This window comes from Mercenaria mercenaria, chromosome 7, assembly GCF_021730395.1.
Source record: "Mercenaria mercenaria strain notata chromosome 7, MADL_Memer_1, whole genome shotgun sequence".
NCBI lineage: Eukaryota > Metazoa > Mollusca > Bivalvia > Venerida > Veneridae > Mercenaria > Mercenaria mercenaria.
This window is the reverse complement of record NC_069367.1, coordinates 38,614,213-38,637,333: the sequence shown is the minus strand read 5'-3', so window position 1 is coordinate 38,637,333 and position 23,121 is coordinate 38,614,213. Positions and strand designations below refer to the sequence as shown.

Sequence of the window (23,121 nt, the reverse complement as noted above, 5' to 3'; positions counted from 1 at the left end):
TCGAGTTTAGGATCGGCAACAGTAAGCTAGAAGCTGCTGAACGATACATTAATATCTAGGGGTTATATTCCATGGGAAAAGACGACTTTACATACAACAGCTAAACACTTGGGAAAGCAATCGGTCGTGTTCTTGGGAGGATTATCAACAAAATACATAACTGAAGAGTTTGACTTTAAGTCCTACGATAAACTGTAAGCATCATGTGTTGTGCCTATCTTAGACTATTGCTCTTCTGTTTAAGGGTTTAAGAAATGCCAGCACATAGATATCTTCAGAATAGAGACATGAGATACTTCCTTGGAGTTTATCGCGATGGTTGGGGACACTGGGTGGTTATCTTGTGTCTACAGACGATGGGGAAACATGTTACGTATATGGAACAGACTGCTTTCAATGGATGACAGACGTACCACAAAGAAAATATTTAATGTCGACTAAAAAGTGCACAAATAACTAATCACTCGACATTAAACACATTATGACCGCGATAGGATTATCCGCTAATTACGACAATAAAACAATTATTAATTTATCACATGCCCGCGGATTACTAGTGAACCATTACCCTAATATCTGGTCTGAAGACGTCCAAAGTGTATCAAAACTTAGAAAATACCGTATATATAAGAATAACTTTTAATGTGATGACTATGTTGTGATGAATTTAAATAAAAATGAACGCTCGGTGTTGTGTCAATTCAGAACTGGCATTTTATCACTTAGAATTGAAACGGGAAAATATGCTGGAGAGCAGCCTATCTATCTATCTATGTTTACTGCCTCACGCCTCTTGCGAGTATTACGTGCAGGGTGCACGCCGGATGTTAGTGAAAATAAAAGTAAAACTGGAATAAGACGTCCAGGCAAAGTAAGACTATAAGGCATAGAATAGAATGGTTGTTAAAATATTAAAAACAGTAGTAGAATAAAAGAAGGTTAAAAATAACTGCTATATTTAATACTGGAACAGGGCCACTGCCTGTTTGAAGGATTCAAGATCAGGCAGAGTCGCAATATGCGGGGGTAACCTGTTCCACAGGACTGTGGTGTTGGGGAAGAGGGAGAATTTAAAGAAGTTCGAGTTGACGTAAATTTTGCGGAGACTGAGGGGGTGCATCTCTCTGGTTAACCTGGTTGGGGCTTCTAAGTAAGTTAGGTTGGGGATGGCTACAAGATGGTGATAAATCTTGTGAAACATGACCAGTTTGGAGTCTAGACGTCTCTTCTCAAGTGTGCTCCAGCCTAAGATGTTCTGTAGGTCCGTAACGCTTGTGTATCGTGAATAATCATTTTTGACCCATCTGATTGAAGGTCGCCGGACCATTTCCAGCTTGTGTATGTTAACCTGTGTGGGGGTGGGGGGGGGGGGGGGGGGGCATACATATGATGCATATTCTAATTGTGGTCTGACCAGTGTTTTGTATGAAAGTGCTTTGACTTTTTCGTGTTTTGTTTTGATGTTGCGTTTAAGGAAACCTAGTGTTCTGTTTGCATTTGTTGTTATTCTGTTGATACGTGTGTTCCAGTTGAGGTCGTTGCTGATATCGACACCAAGGTATTTTGCATCCTTAACTGGGGATAATGTTTGACCATGTAGCTTATAAGGAAACTGGATGGGCATTCTACTACTTGTGATATGGAGGACCTGGCACTTGCTGGGTTGAATTCCGTGTCCCACATTTTTTCCCAAGTTTCTAAGTTTAGGAGATCACTTTGTAATCTTTGGCAATCTGTGAGGGAGGTAACTGCAAGGTACACGGCTGTGTCGTCTGCAAATAGCCGTACCTGGGAGGTGACTGTGTCAGGGAGATCGTTTATGTACAGTAGGAAGAGCAGGTACGTGACAGGAACTTGATCAGACATATGACCGTTTACCACGACAGACTGGGATCTACCTATTAGAAAGGACCTGATTCAAGACACGATTTGTTTGGGGACACCATGTTCTTGGAGTTTGAATAGTAATTTAATGTGGTTGACCTTATCGAAGGCTTACTGAAGTCTAGCAGGATAAGGTCGGTTTGTTTACCTGAGGAAAGATTCCTTGATATTTCATCAACAAGTTCTATTAGCTGGGTCTCACAGGACCGTTTTTCCCGGAACCCGTGTTGCAGCTCATATAGAATGTTGTGTTTGGAGAAGTGTATGGATAGGCTAGAAGCAATATTATGTTCTAGGAGTTTGCATAGAACACATGTTAGGGATATGGGCCTATAATTTGTTGGGTTACTAGTATCACCTTTTTTTGAACTGAGGGGCTACATTTGCCTTCTTCCATTCCGATGGGAGTTGACCAGTATTTAGGGATCTTTGGAATATCAGTGATACTATGTCAAGGATCTCATATCGGAGCTCCTTAAGAACAATGGGCTTTATCAGATCTGGGCCAGCAGCCTTATCCACCTTTAGGTTTTGGAGAAGTTTCAGGTCACCTCTGGTGTCAATAATGATATCATTCATAATCGGGGTTTACCGAGGACATTCTTACATAGTTGGGTCAGTGAGAGTGAAGAAACTCCCGAAAAAGCAGACTGAAACTGTTTATTCAGGATATTTGCTTTTCCAATGCCTGTCTATGTGACTTTATTCGTCAAGTTTAGTAGAAGATGAGAAACATTTCTTATTTCAATGTGAACTGTATAATGATCTGCGAGAAAATATTTCATTGATTTACTTGTTAATAATGTTCAAATGCATGTAAACCAGGGACTTTCACAAAACTATTTTATCAACCTATCCAAGAAAACTTGCAAACATTTTAGTAGAGAAGAAATGTCTTGTGTTCGTGGAAAAAAAATCCTTACTTTCTTGTACTATTGCTCTCATGCATTATTGATATATGACCTGTTCCTTGCATTTGTTTCGTTCCCTTGTACCTATAGACGTATAGTGCATTTAAATATGGTGGCTGATTTCTGGCATTTCGTTTGTTCGTGTCGGCGAGGCGAAATGTCGAAGTAACGAAAACACGAAAGGTCGAAATAATGCTTATTTGTCGTGTGTTCGTCTTTCGACTTTCGAGGCGAATACACGAAGTAACGAAACATTGAAGGCGAAATAACGAAATTTCAGAGGCGAACACACGAACTTTTGTATTAAACACTTTTCGTGTCGCCGGGTATTAAAACTTCGTTATTTCGCCTTCAGTGTTTCGTTACTTCGTGTATTCGCCTCGGAAGGCGAAAGGCGAACATACGAACATTGAGCTGTGTTCGACCTTTCGTTACTTCGACCCGCCGACACGAACACACGACAAATTTTTCGTGTAGGGTCTGTCTGAATACACTATAATGGCGCAAAATGGGGCGTAGTGTATATATGAATTTAATACCAGAACTAAAATACTTGAAGAGTGACAAGTTTTATTGCATATGAAACATTTTCTATCACAAATTGAGAAGATCTTTTGTATAAAATGGTAAAACACAATATCTAGATAGCATTCAAAGTTCAGGTCGGCGTAATGATATGCCCCATAAGACTGACAGAAGCTTTATGTATGTACAAATTTAATACTAGTGATAAAATATCTACACAATGACATCTTTTATGGAAAATAAATCATTATCTTTCGTTTTGGACAAATATTATTTTATGAATGGTAAAACACATTATTTAGATAGCATATTCATTTCAGCAGCATATCTGTAATTGTTATGCGCATGCCTCCCGGAAGGCAAATACACGAAAGGACGAAATTGCACATTTGTCGTGTGTTCGTGTCGGCGGGTCGAAGTAACGAAAGGTCGAAAGATCGAAAACTGCTTATTTGTCGTGTGTACGCCTTAAATTTCGACTTTCGAGGTGAGTACACGAAGACACGACAAAAGAAGGGCAACAACACGAAGTTTTGATACCCGCCGACACGAAAAGTAATTAATACAAAAGTTCGTGTGTTCGCCTCTGAAATTTCGTTATTTCGCCTTCAATGTTTCGTTACTTCTTGTATTCGTCTCGAATGTCGAAAGGCGAACGCACGACAAACAAGCAGTTTTCGACCTTTCGCGTCTTCGTGTCTTCGGCATTTCGACCTGCCGACACGAACAAAAATGCATTATTTCGACCTTTCGTGTTTTCGTTACTTCGACATTTCGTCTCGCCGACACACGAAATGGCAGAAATCAGCTACCATATTTAAAACTGTTTTACATTAGCATTGAATATACACATTACTATATAATTCGTCCCACTTGTAAAACAGATTAATAAACTTCCAGTACAAAATAAATGGATTTGACATTTACTCTCCCGTTTCTAATTTATTTTGTATGTTAAATTCTGCAGCTGCTAAGGTTTTGTTAATAATCTGTACTTCTTTATTATCCCCCGACAAAAGTCGGAGGGATATAGTTTTGGCGTTGTCCGTCCGTCCGTCCGTCCTTCCGTTCGTCTTTCCGTCCGTCCGGAGCCATATCTAGGAAATGGTTGGGAATATTTATATAAAACTTCATACACATGTTCACCACTATGAGTTCTTGCGGCCCATCAAGTTTCAGTCAGATTGCCCTAGTAACACCAGAGTTATGGCCCTTAGAAGTTTCCACTGTTAACTATATAGGGTACTATAAATATGGCAATTTCTGCATCATAACTTTTGATATATTTGACCTAGAACTATGAAACTTAAACAGAATTTATATCACCATAATGTGGTTGTGTACACACAATTTCGTTCGCATTTATTTGTAAATTAAGAGTTATTGCCCTTTAATTTTATAAAAACCCACATATTTGTACATAAGAAACTTACCATTTGGTAGAATTTCATTAAATTTCTTTCATTCTCTTCTATGAACATTTATTGTAAACATGTGAAGTTGTGTACCCACACCTGGTCACCCCTTAACTTGATCACACTCCTCCCCCTCCCAACCCCTCTCCCCACCTTCCCCCCCCCTCCCCCCACCAAAAATAAATCATTCCTTATTTTAGATTTTTTTCGAAGAAACTTAATATACATGTTCACCACTATGAGGTTATGGGGCCCATCAAGTTTCAGTCAGATTGCCCTAGTAACACCAGAGTTATGGCCCTTAGAAGTTTCTAGTGTTAACTATATAGGGTACTATAGATCTATAGATATGGCAATTTCTGCAACATAACTTTTGATATATTTGACCTTGAACTATGAAACTTAAACAGAATTTTGAGCACTATAATGTGGTTGTGCACACACAATTTCGTAGGGATTTCTTTTGTAACTTCAGAGTTATAGCCCTTTAATTGTCTAAAAATCCACATATTTGTACATAACAAACTTACTATTTGGCAGAATTTCATTAAATTTCTTTCATTCTTTTCTATGAACATTAATTATAAACATGTGAAGTTGCGCATCCACACCTGGTAACCCACTTGCCTTGGTCACACCCCCTCCCCCAAAAAAAATTTATTTTTTTTATTCCTTATTTTAGATTTTTTTCAAACCTTCCATGAATATTTATCAACATGATGCAAGTTGTACCATTCCCCCACCTCCACCCACCACTGATCATGCATCCGCTGCCCCCCACCCCCACCCCTCCACCCACTTCACCCATTTTTTTAATATTTTTTTATTTTCATTTTTAATTTTCCATCAATATTTATAATGTACATTTCCTCACCCGTTTCCCCGCACCCCACCCCCTTAAAAATAAATATATACATATATCTATATATATGTCGTAGGCCAAACTGGAATCTAGGCAGATCCAGAATCGGCCTAGACCAAACTAGAATTCTAGTTTGGTGTAGACCGATTCCGGATCTGCCTAGACCAAACTAGAATTCTAGTTTGGCTAGACCGATTCCGAATCTGCCTAGGCCAAACTGGAATCTTCTTGTTTAAGTTTTGGTGGTGATATATAGTTTGTATTTTTTGGTTTCTTTCTGGCAATAGACCATATTATTCAGTTTTAGATTTTAAAGAACAAATAAATATGATTATGGCATTTTATTGATAAAATACTTTAACCAGTAACCAATATTAAACATGTAACAGGGTCAGTTTTCTATTAAAACTTAAGATTTCATAAGGGAGACAACTCCGTCAACCTTGTCCACCTTGTATCTCTACCCTATCAAGAGTTATCTGTTTTACCGCGGTTTGGTGGTTTTCAATTGACCTGTGACCTTTTTGAAAATACTGGTCAGTCAGCCATTTTCGTCTTTGTTGGAAAGATGTGTTTTTACCAATGGTCAGAAAATGTATTTCCAGTGGTTTGTATTTGTCCTGTTGTTGCTTATTGATTGATTTATTGTACAGGGAATTAAGTCTTTGTATTAGGTTCACTTTGAGTTTAGTAACTTTAGAATTGTGAATTTCATGATTTATAAAGAAGTGAGTTTCAGAGTGACACTTGTATTTCTGCAATCACATTTCTGTCTTTTATTCACTGCTAACATTTAACTTTGCAGTATCAAGTAACAGTCACTGGTGAGAATGAAGCCTGTTTGAGTATTGTACAGTTACAGAGCATTCATCCCTTTGATGGTAAGTTACAAGATGTGTTATGTGTAACTAGATGTATAACTAAATGTGTTGTATATGTAACTATATGTGTTTATACGTATTCTATACGTTATAGGACAAATAGGTTATTTGGCCTCTAGACGCGTTTGTTGATATGTTCTAAATGGGAATATATGGTATTTACGAGAACATATGTATTATGTATTGTGTATTGCTTTTACTATGATTGACCATGTATTGACTATCTTTTAACCTTTGCTTTCAGAATGTGTTGCTGTACTACTTAAGTAAAAGGTTGAATAAATTGGATATAGAAGAGTTTGACCTAGTCGTTACATATTATCATATTAGATCTATTAGTAGATCTACCATCCAGTTACACAAGTGGACTCTTAATCGAACTCATAGGCCCTTAGGGGTTCGGACTATTATTATTATTAATATAGCGCCGATACCATCCCCGTAACAAAAATTCACCTCAGCATTAAAATAAAAGGCCTACCTTTATAATTGTAACTATTAAACAAGATTATCTTCAAAAAGGAATTCATAATAATATTTTAGGGGGAAATATTTTGGTTTTATTACATAATTTTGGGACATGTTGTAAAAATACAATTAAGTATCCCTTGCAAATAGAGCTTTTTTCTTATTCTTCAAAGCTTTAATGCAAAGAAAATATAAAACAGAACATTGATTTTCATCTATTACAAATATTTTTAAGTTCATAAGAAAGATTCCAGTTTGGCCTAGGCAGATCCGGAATTGGTCTAGCCAAACTAGAATTCTAGTTTGGTCTAGGCAGATCTGGAATCGGTCAAGACCAAACTAGAATTCTAGTTCGGCCTAGACCAAACTAGAATTCTAGTTTGGTCTAGACCGATTCCGGATCTGCCTAGATTCCAGTTTGGCCTACGACCTATATATACATATATATATTTCCATTCCTTTTTTTTTAAATGTTCAAACCTTCAACATGTTAAGTTGTGACTGCACAAACCTTGCCCTCAGCCATGTTCAAGATATCTTACTTGATTGTGTTCTCGTAAGGACATCTGTTCTTTTAAGTTCAAATGTACATGTTAAACAGCAACATCTGGTGCCAAACCACTCAAAGACAATATTTTACGAAAGACCCGTGGTGACATTTCAACTTCATTATTTCACGATTTCTGCTTCATGATTTCACGATTTCCACTTCATGAATTCACGATTTCACGATTTCCACTTCATGAATTCACGATTTCACGAATTCACGATTTCACGAAAAAACTTCACGATTTCTTGATTTCACGATTTCATGATTTCACGATTTCTTGATTTCACGATTTCCACTTCATGAATTCACGATTTCACGATTTCTGCTTCCTGAATTCACGATTTCCACTTCTTGAATTCACGAATTCACGATTTCCACTTCATGAATTCACGATTTCCACTTCACTATTTCACGATTTCAACTTCACGAATTCACGATTTCCACTTCACGAATTCACGATTTCACGATTTCAACTTCATGAATTCACGATTTCCACTTCACGATTTCCACTTCACGAATTCACGATTTCACGATTTCCACTTCATGAATTCACGATTTCACGATTTCAACTTCATGAATTCACGATTTCCACTTCACGAATTCACGATTTCCACTTCATGAATTCACGATTTAACGATTTCAACTTCACGAATTCACGATTTCACGATTTCCACTTCACGAATTCACGATTTCCTCTTCACGAATTCACGATTTCACGATTTCAACTTCATGAATTCACGATTTCACGATTTCCACTTCACGAATTCACGATTTCACGATTTCAACTTCATGAATTCACGATTTCCACTTCACGAATTCACGATTTCAACTTCATGAATTCACGATTTCCACTTCACGAATTCACGATTTCACGATTTCAACTTCACGAATTCACGATTTCCACTTCACGAATTCACGATTTCAACTTCATGAATTCACGATTTCACGATTTCCACTTCACGAATTCACGATTTCACGATTTCAACTTCATGAATTCACGATTTCCCACTTCACGAATTCACGATTTCAACTTCATGAATTCACGATTTCCACTTCACGAATTCACGATTTCACGATTTCAACTTCACGAATTCACGATTTCCACTTCACGAATTCACGATTTCCACTTCATGAATTCACGATTTCACTATTTCCACTTCACGAATTCACGATTTCACGATTTCAACTTCACGAATTCACGATTTCCACTTCACGAATTCACGAATTCTCCATTTCCACTTCACGAATTCACGATTTCCACTTCACGAATTCACGATTTCACGATTTCCACTTCATGAATTCACGATTTCACTATTTCAACTTCATGAATTCACGATTTCCACTTCACGAATTCACGGTTTCAACTTCATGAATTCACGATTTCACGATTTCCACTTCACGAATTCACTATTTCACGATTTCAACTTCATGAATTCACGATTTCCACTTCACGAATTCACGATTTCAACTTCATGAATTCACGATTTCACGATTTCCACTTCACGAATTCACGATTTCACGATTTCAACTTCACGAATTCACGATTTCCACTTCACGAATTCTCGATTTCAACTTCATGAATTCACGATTTCACCATCGTGAAATCGTGAATTCGTGAAGTGGAAATCGAGAATTCGTGAAGTGGAAATCGTGAATTCATGAAGTGGAAATCGTGAAATCGTGAATTCATGAAGTGGAAATCGTGAAATCATGAAGCAGAAATCGTGAAATAATGAAGTTGAAATGTCACCACGGGTCTTTCGTAATATTTTGTTCCAGTTAAACTTCAAGCGCACATTTCAATAACTGCATTTAATTTTAAAAGCTAAGCTTATTGCAGTAAGCATATCCCATTCGAAATAAATTCTTTAGTCAGGATCAAAGTATCATACATTTATTATGTACTCTTTAATTAAACATTTGTTTTCTGTTAAATTGATTTTGACTAATGAAATTATTTGCTTCTTATTAACATCCTTAACTTTTTGCCGGACATATTTTTTTGCCATTCCTCACCACAAACCCTTTCGGCGGGGGATACCAATTCATCGAATTTGCTTGTTAACCTAACAATTAACCTATAAACTGTTTACGAATTTTGTATATAATTACTTGATTATCCCGGTGACATATAGGCACAATGGGCCGGGTGCCATATTTTTCAATTATATGCTATGTAATTATGTTTTATTCATGCACATGTCACGCTTATCTGATCTTTTTAACACATATCATGCGGCACTAGGTACAGAAATTCGCCATTGATTTATTGATCGGACGATCTGCGTAAAGTAAATACACTATATCTAGTTGAGATATAATTAAAGTTATATATTTTAAGAAATATGTCTAAAAGTGATTTGTGGAATTAATATATTAAATTAAAATAAGGGTTAGTACAATTCAGGAATACACTTTTCCTGTTCTTTTCTTTTTCAACTAGTTTTATACATGCAGTAAGACACTAATACATGCCGTTTAACGGCCTAACATATAGATTTATTATGAAATGTAATATTATATGCATTCACACTAGGAAAACTAGAAGAGGGTTCTCTCATAATTTGAATATTCGATGAATAAAATGACATGCGGATGAAAGAAGCTCCTTAATTGACAGGTCTTGTAAAAATGACATTTTAACAAAAAGTTAGAAACTATTTCTTCGATCCGTTTTGGTCAGTTCTTCTGGTCATGACATGTAAAATGTTTATTGTTCAAGTCGCCTGACTAATTATTTCCACCCACAATACTTAAGGTAGATGGAAACGGAATGCCCACATATTTTGAAACATATTGAGGATATGTGTGTTGATCAATTTTTTTTGTAATAAAATTTTAATGCCCTGTTTATCAAAGAAGCCGTAAAAATCCAACTATGACGGGCAGTCAATCTCTCTCTGATCTCCACGTGCGGACGACATTCAGTTGTATTGTGGAATATCGGTCGTCCTTACCTTCCGTGCCTGGAAAAGAAATGCCCGCACGGGCACATGGATTCCCCTCCTCCATTAAAGCTTGAAAGCTTTCAGACGATTTTGACTGTGTCAATGTTACTTAAAACTCAACAAAAACGCTACACAATATTTTATTTTATCATAATCATACGATAATAAATTAGTTCTTATAATGACGTTAATAAATACGGACCCATGTTTGTTATAACGTCAACGATAATTCAATTTTATTTCTATAATATAATTGCCAATATCTTCCACATATATCAATTTGCGCATATTCTATGTTATCTGTTATCTCTAAAGATTGTAAATTGTAAATCGAATAAACTTTTGGCACATGGTACATACAAACATTTGCCACTCTTGTAATTTAGCAAGAGACACCTGATACAGATCACTCCTGATCAGGGGTAATTAGACGCTTATTAAATCAGAGCGGCGAAAGAAGGCGGGTTAGTGTGTGTGTATATATATATATATATATTTATATATATATATATATATATATATATATATATATATATATATATATATATATATATATATATATTAAACAAGTGAAAAGAATACATAATCATGGGTTTTACTGTGTTCAATATCTATGATGATAACATTATTTTGTTTAAAATTTCTACAGAGAAGAGTCTTTTTAACACAAAATTGAGTCAATCTGTCTGTTTGGATCGCCGATTTAAATTTTACATTCATTTATTCCAGAATCAAATAAAAATAAAATTAACACATAAAATTAACTGCTATAAAGGCATACCTGTTAAGGAGTTTTTATGCTTCCCGAAAGGGAAAACAGGCATGTCACCCTTCGTCCGTCCGTCTGTCCGAGAAAACATTCAGGTTTTAGGAACTAACGGTACAGAAAACAAGAAAAAAAGAACAGATTCATTCTGTGAACACAGGATATAGGGGCTAGTAGTCCATAAACTTACTAAAGAAACTAACAAAAGAAATACTCATAATCCGTCCGTCCCGCAGTTTTTGTTTTGAGTATTTCCCAGCAACCACCCGCTGGAATTGAGCAAGCATTAGTAAGAAGGTTCACTTTCAAGAGGAGATGCGCATGTTTTTTCTTGTTCCTGTCAGATGATTTTTCACTGAGTTATTACCCTTTGATTTTTCAACATTAATATACTATAGCACCATATCTTGTCCGGAGTATTACTCTGCAGCCACTTGCTGGAATTGCACAGCTTCACTTCAAAGAGGAGATATGCATAATTTCTTCATATTCTGTTTGGAATATGGTTCAGCCAGTTGTTACCTTTTAGTTATACAACACTAGTATACTACAGAACATTTTCTTTTCTGGAGTATTCCGCAGCAACCACTATCTGGAATTTAGTGAAACTTCATATTAAGTTTCAATCCTATGAGGTAATTGTCTTCATATTCTGATCCGATGATTTTTCAATGAGTTATTGCATTTGAAAATTCAACATTAGTAAACTGTAGCGCCATTCTTGTCCGGGGTATTTCTCAGCAACCGGTAACTGGAATTTAGTGAAAATTCATAGGAAGCTTCATTCTTCAGAGGAAATGCGCATATATCTTCATGTGATGATTTTACACTGAGTAAATGCCCTTTGATTGTTCATCATAAGTAAACTATAACGCCGTCCTTGTCCGAAGTATTTCTCATCAACCCTTGGCTGACATTCGGCGAAACTTCATAGGAAGAGGAGATGCGCATATCTTTTGCGTACATTTACTCAACAACTACTCGCTACTTCTTCGAGTTATGCGCCCAGTTGATAAGATCCATTTTTGTGCTTTTAAAATGCAATAATCATACTTCTGGAAGCATCCATCGGTTTTACCGATATTTTCTTCTTTAAACACGGCTTACTGTGTGCTTATCCAATCAAAAGTTAGCTTTCTGTAAAAGCTAGCCAGCAGAAACTGAAAGATCTGTGAAGTATTATTTGAATCGGCTAATTATGCAGGTCTTAACCTTTTCTGCATTTAGAATCAAGTATATCTCATTTTATTTTGCCTCCTTTGATTGTCCAAGGATTTTATTTACACCAAAAAGGTTATGACTTCTCAATGTTACGAAATGTGGTTTCATGTTGTTGGTGGAAAATGGTATTATAAGGATATGGTCCGAGAGCTCACGGACTTTTATTGCAACAATTGAGGCCAAAAGAAGTTTATACATTTTTGGAAACAATATTTCATATCCTGCATGAAAACCCATTTCTTAAGTGTCAAAGCCGTGCCTATCTATATTTTGTTCACTTATGTTTGTGATAGGGGAGGTAAAACACATTTGTAAAAATATTAGGGGGTAGGGTAAAGTTTCTGTCTACCAGTTTTTTCACTGATTAATTACAGTAACTATTTGATTGTCAGTAAATGTATATATGTCCAACAATGACAGCAATAAGAAATTCATCAAAAAGGACTGAAGGGCAAACTGGATATTCAAGGTCAAAGGTCAGATTTATGTAAAAATCACAAAAATTGGCATATTTGAAATTAATCTTTATTCTTAAAAAATAGTTTGTTATCATAAGTCACTCATCTTTATTTATGTAATGTGTGTATATCAGCCAAAATTAGAAATGCAAATTTTATTGCAAAAAGTCAAGGTCAACCCTGATAATTGAAGGTCAAAGTTCATTTTAATGCAAAAAAATGTGAAAAGTATTACCTTAACTTTTTCTAATCTGTTTAATATGTTTTCACATTATTAGTCACTGAAGTTAATTCGTTTTGATGTTTGTATGTCAGGCAAAGTCAGCAGTGCAAATGTAACCCTAAAAATGCCAAGAGTAAATCTAATATCAAGGGTCAAAGGTCAAATTTGTGTGAAAAATCGCATGAATAGCTTCCTGTTTGAAAAACAACAGATATGTATTAATCATTATAAGTAATTGCTCGTGATTTATTTTAATGTATATATGTCTCACAATGTCAGTAATAAAGATATCGTCTAAAATCAGACAAGTTCAAATCTAATATTAAGGGTCAAAGGTCATTTTCAAGTAAAAGAATGAAAAAATAGCTCTTTAACTTTTCTCTTTGTTAACAATATCTTGTCGATATTAGTCAATGATATCAGTTCATTTTAATGTATAAATGTTAGGCCGTGTCTGGTATGCACATACAATTTCAAAACATTCAAGTTCAATCATAATATGAAAGGTCAAAGGTCAAAAAGTGAGTAAAATGTTGCAATAATATCACCTATTTGTAATATATTTTTATTGTTTAAAAGTATTTGTTTTGTCATTTCAGTAACTGATCGTTGTTCATTTTACTGTAAATATGTCAGACAATGTCATGGAAGAGAAAATATGTCAAGGTCAAACCTGGTATTAAAGATCAGGGGTCATTTTTGTGTAAAAGATTAAAATGTAGCATACTTACTCATTACTTTTTTCAAAAATAGCTTGTTGTTATAATTCACTTTAACAATTTGTTTTAATGTGTACATGTCAACCAAGGTCAGCAATGTAGATTTTATCCTAATAAGTCAAAGCCAGCCCTTTTTATCCATGGTCAAAGGTCAAATTTGTGTGAAAATTCGCAAAAAAACAGCATTTTGCAATGATTTTTCTTCATTGGTTTAGGTATTTTTGTCAACACTAGTAACTGATCATTATTCACTTTCAAGTATATATAACAGATGATATCATTCTTCCTTGATTATGAAAAATTAGTCAAGGTCAAACCTGACACTAAAGGTCAAAGGAGAGGGTCTTCAAGAAACTCGCCTTTATGAAAAAAGGGCTTTAACAAGATGGGGAGCAAATGAATAGATCCTACGTTAAGTCTACACAGGCATCGTACGGCCCATAGCATAGTACGCATCCACCTCATGAGTAACTTTTTCCAAAACCAGTACAGATAAACTGGACAAGGTTCAAAATTCAGGCCTGAGGATAATTCTCAAAGCAATAAAAAAACAACTCCAATAGAAAAAATGGAAAAGACAGCCAACCTTGAGCCATTAGAGATAAGACGAGAGTACAAAGCCCTTGTGCAGGCAGAGAAGGCAAAGAGGCTACCATCATGCCCACTCCATTCAAAACTCGAGAGCAGAACTAAGAACAGACTGAAACGACAGAGTCTCAACGATATCGTCAAAAAAACCACAGAAAGGAAAGGCAGCAGCACTAGACACAGAGGCTTGTACCCGATGAATGGGTTCCTAGACAATGTGCTCCAAAGATCAGATTGGAGGTACCAGGAGTAGAAGGAAAGGGAAAACAACATCAGGCCCACCAACAATCTTTTACGCTAGAAATTATCAATGACCGCTATCCAGCACACTCTTGGATCCAAGCATATACCGATGGAGCAGTGGAAAAAGCAGTTCATAATGCTGCAAGTGGTGCCTACATCAAATATCCAGAACAAAATATAGGTAGGCATTGCTTTGCCACTAGATGCGGCAGTGAATTTCACCGCTTCTGCATGTCGCTGGCATCTCCCCACAGCTTGGTCTCATTTGGGATGTCTATGGGCTAAACTGCCTGGCGTACTTCTTCCAGATAGAAACCGCTCTGCAGGATGTGGAATGGTATTTGTTCCTCTGATCCGCACTGGCATTTTGGTGTCTTTGCAACACCCCGCTTCTTCATATGTTTTCTCAGGCCACAGTGTCAAGTGCGCTGACGGAGGATAGTTGTTTGGCTGTGCCTGATTAGCTTGTGCAGACTGTCATGATTTGGCAGGTAGCCTCCATCATTTATGTTCTTCCATTCTGACGAAAATCTGTTCTTCTGCAGAATCTGAGATTCTCTGTATGAAGTTGGAGGTTTGGAACTGTATTTCCTTGGTTGCTTCCTTTGCAAGTTTGTCCGCAGCTTCATCTCCGGCTATGCCCACATTTCCAGCAGCTGTCTCGTTAAGATGTCTGATGGACCTGCTGAGAGAGTCTGAAGAGCTCACTTGGAGTCTGTCAGGAAAACAATATTTTGTCCATCTTCTCCTCGCTCATACAGTTGGGGTGTGGCCGAAGTGGGGGGCTTGCGTCTCGGCTCTAAAGTCTGAGAATCTCTTGCCGACTGGATGAGAGAGTGAGAGAAAATTTGATGTAGGCACCACTTCCAGCATTCTGAACTGCTTTTTCCGCTGATCCATCGGTATATGCTTGGATCCAAGAGTGTACTGGATAGTGGTCATTGATCATTTCTAGCGTAAAAGATTGTTTGTGGGCCTGATGTTGTTCTCCCTTTTCTTCTACTCCTGGTACCTCCAATCTGATCTTTGGAGCACATTGTCTAGGAACCCATTCATCGGGCACAAGCGGCTCTGCCTCTGTGTCCAGTGCTGCTGTTTTTCATTTCTGCAGTTCTTTGACGATATCGTTGAGATTCTGTCGTTTCAGTATGTTTTTAGTTCTGCTCTCGAGTTTTGAATGGAGTGGGTGTGAAGGAAGTCTCTTTGCCTTCTCTGCCTGCACAAGAGCTTTGTACTCTCGTCTTGTCTCTAATGGCTCAAAGTTGAATGTCTTTTTCATTTCTTTTATTGGAGTTGTTTTCATTGCTCCGAGAATTATCTTCAGGCCTGAATTTTTGAACCTCGTCCAGTTTATCTGTACTGGTTTTGGAAGCAGTTACCCATGAGGTGTATGCGTACTCTGCTACGGGCCGAACGGTGCATGTGTAGACGTGCCGTAGGATTTTTTCATTTGCTCTCCAACTTGTTCAAGCCATTTTTTCATAATGGCAAGTTTCTTGAAGACCCTCTCCTTTGACCTTTAATGTCAGGTTTGACAATGACTGATTTTTCATAATTAAGGAAGAATGATATCTGTTATATATACTTGAAAATGAATAATGATCAGTTACTAGTGTTGACAAAATACCCTAAAACAATAAAAGAAAAATCATTGCAAAAATGCTATTTTTGCGAATTTTCACACAAATTTGACCTTTGACCTTGGATAAAAAGGACTGGCTTTGACTTATTAGGATAAAACCTATATTGCCGACCTTGCTTGACATGTATACATTAAAATAAATTTCTAACAGTGAATAATAACAACAAGCTATTTTTTAACAAAGTAATGAGTAAGTATGCTACATTTTGATCTTTTACACACAAAGTGACCCCTGCCCTTAATACCAAGTTTGACCTTGACTTATTGTCTCCTCTATGGCATCGTCTGACATATATACTGTACAATTAACAACGATCAGTTACTGAAATGACAAAACGAATACTTTTAAACAATAAAAATATATTACAAATAGGTGATATTATTGCAACATTTTACTCACTTTTTGACCTTTGATCTTTCATATTATGATTGAACTTGAATGTTTTGAAATTATATGTGCATACCAGACATGGTCTAACATTTATACATTAAAATGAACTGATATCATTGACTAATATCGACAAAAAGAGAAAAGTTAAAGAGCTATTTTTTCATTCTTTTACTTGAAAATGACCTTTGACCCTTAATATTAGATTTGAACTTGTCTGATTTTAGACGATATCTTTATTACTGACATTGTGAGACATATATGCATTAAAATAAATCACGAGCAATTACTTATAATGATTAATACATATCTGTTGTTTTTCAAACAAGAAGCTATTCATGCGATTTTTCACACAAATTTGACCTTTGACCCTTGATATTAGCTTTACCCTTTGCATTTTAGGGTTACATTTGCACTGCTGACTTTGCCTGACATACAAACATCAAAACGAATTAACTTCAGTGACTAATAATGTGAAAACATATTAAACAGATTAGAAAAAGTTAAGGTAATAATTTTCACATTTTTGCATTAAAATGAACTTTGACCTTCAATTATCAGGGTTGACCTTGACTTTTGCAATAAAATTTGCATTTCTAATTTTGGCTGATATACACACATTACATAAATAAAGATGAGTGACTTATGATTACAAACTATTTGTTAAGAATAAAAATGAATTTCAAATATGCCAATTTTTGTGATTTTTACATAAATCTGACCTTTGACCTTGAATATCCAGTTTGCCCTTCAGTCCTTTTTGATGAATTTCTTATTGCTGTCATTGTCGGACATATATACATTTACTGACAATCAGATAGTTACTGTAATTAATCAGTGAAAAAACTGGTAGACATAAACTTTACCCTACCCCCTAATATTTTTACAAGTGAGTTTTACCTCCCCTATCACAAACATAAGTGAACAAAATATAGATAGGCACGGCTTTGACACTTAAGAAATGGGTTTTCATGCAGGATATGAAATATTGTTTCCAAAAATGTATAAACTTGTTTTGGCCTCAATTGTTGCAATAAAAGTCCGTGAGCTCTCGGACCAGTATAAGGATGCGGCCGTTTTATTGTTGGCTTAGTATTATTTCTTATTGTATTGAGAAAAGATCTTAACCACTTTCAGAGTTTTGAGGATATGTGTGCATTTATGTGTTAATGCTGCTAAATTATGTTTGCTTTATTCAAAAATGTTATCAGACGAATGTTAAATGAACAGATCTGATTGAGACGTTCTATCATCAAGAGGTATTATTAGTAACAACCGTAATGCCCTACAAAAACCTAATGCAGAGTCTGATATTGGGTAGGCCTAAATGAAAAATTTTCAGTTTTGTTTTTGCATTCTTGATAAATTTCAACAAAATAAAGGAGAGAAACTGAGAAAAAAGTGTCAAATATTGTTGCATGCCAGTAGTCCTTTTTTCAAATGACATTTGCTAAGATAGGTGAATATTTTGGCATTTTCGCATTTCTATTAAAATTTATGTTAGCTTAGGCATTGAAGGTTTTTTAACATTATTTTCCCCAAAACACGACAATGATAAGATGGTATAAAATATTCATTATTGGGTAGCAAAAGAAAGAAAATATAGATTTAATAACAATATCATTCTATTTGGCTAAGAAACACACGAGGACAAAACAAAACTTTCTAACTGGTCACATTTAAGTTTCACCTGGTGTAGTTTACATATGTATATCGCATTAGTTTTGAGGCTTTTGATGTAGACTTTTTCTATCATTTACAAGTTAATCTATTAAAATTGTAAATAGCCAATAAACAACATGACTGGGATGATTAAGATGAAGGTTTTAGATGTAATCTAAATATGTTCAAATTCGTAGAACTTTTAAATTCTAAAAATCAAAATATTGTACGAAATTAAGGAAAATTCATTCATAAAGCATTTGAAATTAGGAAAAACAATTTGTAGAGCATATCATTTTTAAAACAGTTTTGTTTTTATCTTCGTATAAGCATCTATAATGACTTTTATTATATTATATGTGTTACATTATTATATGTAGGCTATAGGCAGAATTTTGAATGTTATTTTCTACATTATCTTTTTGATTATATATTGATATGTGTCACATGTATATCTGTATAGATAGGTGTAATATGTGTTTTTTCTTTCGTGTATGTAAATGTGTATATTATATACCGATTACAAATTTCTAAATTTCACAAGAAAGAGTTAGAGAATTTTGATAATGTCAGAAATATCTAGGAATTTACTGCCACGAGTGTCAAATTATTTTTAACAATTAACAGTCGTGTTAATTTATGCATTATTATTTTGCAGTACATGTTGCAAGCTAGTTCAGTACTTAGTAAAAACAATAACAACAACAAAAACGTTTACAACATTTTTGATCTTCAAACGGACAGAATTTTCTCATAGTTATTTCTGACCTTCTCCGAATCAGAATTTTAAATTCCAATCTAAAAAAGTTTACATTGTAAAATGTTCACCACTGTTTTGTTATATCTTGTATTATGTAAATTGTATGTTATGGGTTTTGTAGCGTATATGAAAGTAATAAAGTTTTCTATCTAAAAATAAAGCAGCTATCATATTAGAAAGGCATAACACTGTACTTAAATTACTTAAATATTACTTGGACAATTAACTAGAGCATTTGAAATGCCTTATTTTGAAATACCTTCTATTCACATAAAAAACTGAAATTGTATTTGATGTACCACAAAAACTGCATCTATAACTGGATGTTTTTCAATCAAAGCGTAATCTGTGTTTTTATAAACAATTAGTAATTTTTATACAGTGCTTTTTCAATTTCATTAGGGAGGTTAGTAAATAATGAACTAGGCCATTTATCACTTGAAAAATCTGCCGTTTCGTTATTTATACGAGTAATTTGAAGATTAAGTTGGGTATAGTACGATTTGGGAACATCTACATATGTCCTCAATGTTTGTACGCACACAAATTCCTACATAGCAACTAGCAAACGTGAATCACTAATAAATTAGTTTGAGATACTATGTATATGTAAGAGGATTCCTATAACCCGGCAAGCGATTATATGAATTGTTATACCTTCTGATTGGCAATATGGTCCAATGCAGCCTCAGTTATGAAAATGACACTGATGCTGATAAAACAGGGCGAAATATGAACATTAACATTCCTTCTAGTACAATTTAGGCTAAAAGTAATATCTTACAAGTTTTATTTACAGTGTATTTCAGAATAATGCCTACATTGTCATCAAAGTAAATGATTCTTAGGAATCAATTTCAAAGTATAAAATGACATAGCAATAACTTAGTAAATACAAAAACAATCAATGCATCCTTCCTTTGAGAATGCTTAACAAAGTGATAACAGACAGGGCATTTAATAGTTCTTAAGAGAAAGAAACAAGACAAAATGTACTCAGTGATGATATTATCCGAATAAAAGCCAAGTTCGCTCTTTGAACAACATCGCTTTACGTCTTTTAATGCATATGTTTATTTTAAGTTGCCTCCTAATTGTTTCCATCTAATGAACTGATTGTAACAAATAAATTTGATAAATTCTGAAGAGTGGCTGATTTTTATCCAAAAAAAGGAAAACTTTTGCATGACCCGTGGAATTAAACATGTCAGTTATATTAAAGCGTTAATGTTATTTATGACCTTCAGTGTAGAGTTGTTGTTGTAGTTCTAACACATTGGTTTGAAGATGAATGAAATGTTGTTGAAACCGCTGGTTTTGTGTTATTTATTACGGTGACAGCGACCAGTAAGCACATTTCTGCTATATCTTAGTTGCCTTTAGACAATTATACCACCCGAGTACACTCGCACTGCTGATTTTTGAAATTTTCCTGTTTTCATGTGGTGTAAGGGATGTGAATGCATTATATTCCTCGTGGTTTTTTAGTTCACCTGCGCACTAAGTGCTCATGAAAGCTATTGTGATCAAGCTATGTCCATCGTCCGTCGTGCGTACGTGCGATTTCTTTAAACGACATCTCCTCCAAAACAATCCAATGGATTTTGATGAAACTTGGCCTGAATGGGTTTTTTTGTGTGGTCCCCGACCATAGGTATTTAAATGGTTCCGCTTGGTTGCACATATGGACCCACCAGAGCTTAAAATAGAAACATCTTCAAACGATATTTCCTGCTAAATTCTTTGTCCGTTTTTTAAAATAATTTCACGTAAATGGTCCTTATGTAACCCTCTACCAAGACCATTCAAATTTATCTCCGTTTTTTCAAAGAACATGGCCGCCAGAGGGCATGGTCATTTTCACTTTATGTATAAATTGAAATCTTTTTAAATCTTCTTGTCAGAAACAGCAGGCCCAATTTAAAAATAATTTCACACAAATCTTCCTTGAGTTGCCCTCCACCAAGATTGTTAGAAATTGTCCGATTCATTTAAAACATGGCTTCAAGGGGCGTGGTCACTTTTCCCTATACGTACATAGTGGAAAATTTAAACATCTTCTTACATGAATTTGTCTGCCCGATTTTGAAATAATCTCATATAAATGGTTCTTGTTCGACACTCTACAAAGATTATTCAAATTATTTTGATTCATCGAAAAACATGTCTACCAGAGAGCGCGGTGTATTATTTAATGGAAACTTTAAAAAAGTTAAAAAAAAAAAAAAAACTGGTATGAAACTACAGGCCCGATTTGAAAATAAATTAACACAAATGGTTCCTATATGACCCTCTGCCAAGTTGTTTAAATTATTGATACCTATTCAAAAACATATGGCCGCCAGTGGGCGTGGTTACTTTTCCCTATGTGTATATAGTGTATATAGTGGAAACTTTAAAAAAAATCTGGTATGAAACTGCTGGCCTGATTTAAAATAATTTCACATAAATGATCATTGTATGAGCCTCTATCAAGAGCGTTCAAGTTATTCTGATTAATCAATGAAGAATGAGCGCCAGAGGGTCTTGTTTATACTGGAAACAGCAGGCCTAATTTTAAAATTATTGTCAGAAACTGTTGGCCCTTTACGAAAATTGCGCAAATACACTATTTCATAATAACTTCACAGACATAATTATGTTCCAAACCCGTTCGAGCAAGCAGTGTAGCTCAGGTGAGCGATATAACCTTCTTGTTATATATAGGGGCGGTATATTTGTTTAACGAACGTTAAAAGACAGAGATACTGATAACACTGATAAGGCTATAGACAATTGCAAGCTATGGTAAATTAAAGAAGAACATTTGAATATCATTTTGTATCTTTCGCTACAATTGTCATTTTGCCAACTGAAAGTACTTTATTATATATATGAATAGAATAGGGAATACGGACAAAATCCCCCGCTTTCAAACGTAGTTTTATTTCAATTCATTCCGTTTAATTGTGGAAAGTTATTTTTGACTCGATATTGATCCATTTTCAATTTTAATTGATCTGAAATTTATTCGTCATATTTTGATTATAAAAAATTGAATTGTAGATTTATTGCAAAGTGATATGTTTTATAGTTACTATAAATCAAATAATTATCTGTTGTCTTACTAAAATATTTTAAATGTTGTTTTAGTAAAAACAATTGTTTCATACAAACGGCGTCATAAAATACAGTACTGCAGAATTGAATACTTTTATTTAATTAGTATACTTTTTTATATAGCAAATGGTTGCTGGGTACTGGACTGTCTTCGGATTTTTTTAGCTGCGCCCTCGTGAAATTATTACGCCCGACGTATAACCACCCATCATGCATAGTGTTAAACACTCTTTTGCTATAAATCATTTTTTAAATATACAGAGCTTGATTTCCTTCTTTGCTGAACTTGAAATCAAACCGAGTCATGTTAGAATGCTATATAAACATACCGATCGTCGACCTTATGGCAAATATGCAAAGTTGATAAAAATGTAGTAAAGATAGCAATCGAGGCCTAGACATAGACACGTTATCATTCAAACCGTCCTATTATAAATCAATCTGCTATGTTATTAAAGTATTTGAAAAAAATACAAAAAGAACCACGTACAGAACTCGAGACCTTTACGGCGCCAAAATTAAGGAACATTCCTATTTGTTACTCATAATATAATAGATAAGAATGTATTTAAGTGCCAACCTTTCCAAAAAAAGCGAAAGAAAAATAAAGGTTAACATTTTGGTAAAACGCTGACTTCTACAATTTCGTCAACATTTTGATACATTTAACACTTCAATTTATTACGTTGAAAAAAAGTGTTTATGGTTAGCCCAGAGATAGCTTTTTTCTATGTCTTGAATTCTTATAACCTTATAACGGTTGGTGTAACATTAAATACTGACCCTATTGAAAATAGTCCCCCATGGGTCCCTTTTCATTGTTAAGAATTGACCCAGTCACGGTCCGTTTTCAACGTCAAGAATTGACCCCTCCAACATTTCAACATTAAATTTTGATCAAAAGGTCC

General features: G+C 35.1%; 1 protein-coding gene across 1 annotated transcript in view; it reads left to right on the top strand.

Moving 5' to 3' along the window:
• The first annotated feature begins 6,210 nt into the window (after positions 1 to 6,210).
• The window catches only part of LOC128558236 (uncharacterized), a 43,307-nt gene continuing 26,396 nt past the window's right edge, over positions 6,211 to 23,121 (top strand). The window contains exon 1 of the mRNA XM_053547119.1: positions 6,211 to 6,478. The gene's annotated coding sequence lies outside the window, so the exon portion shown is untranslated. The remainder of the gene's footprint in view (positions 6,479 to 23,121) is intronic.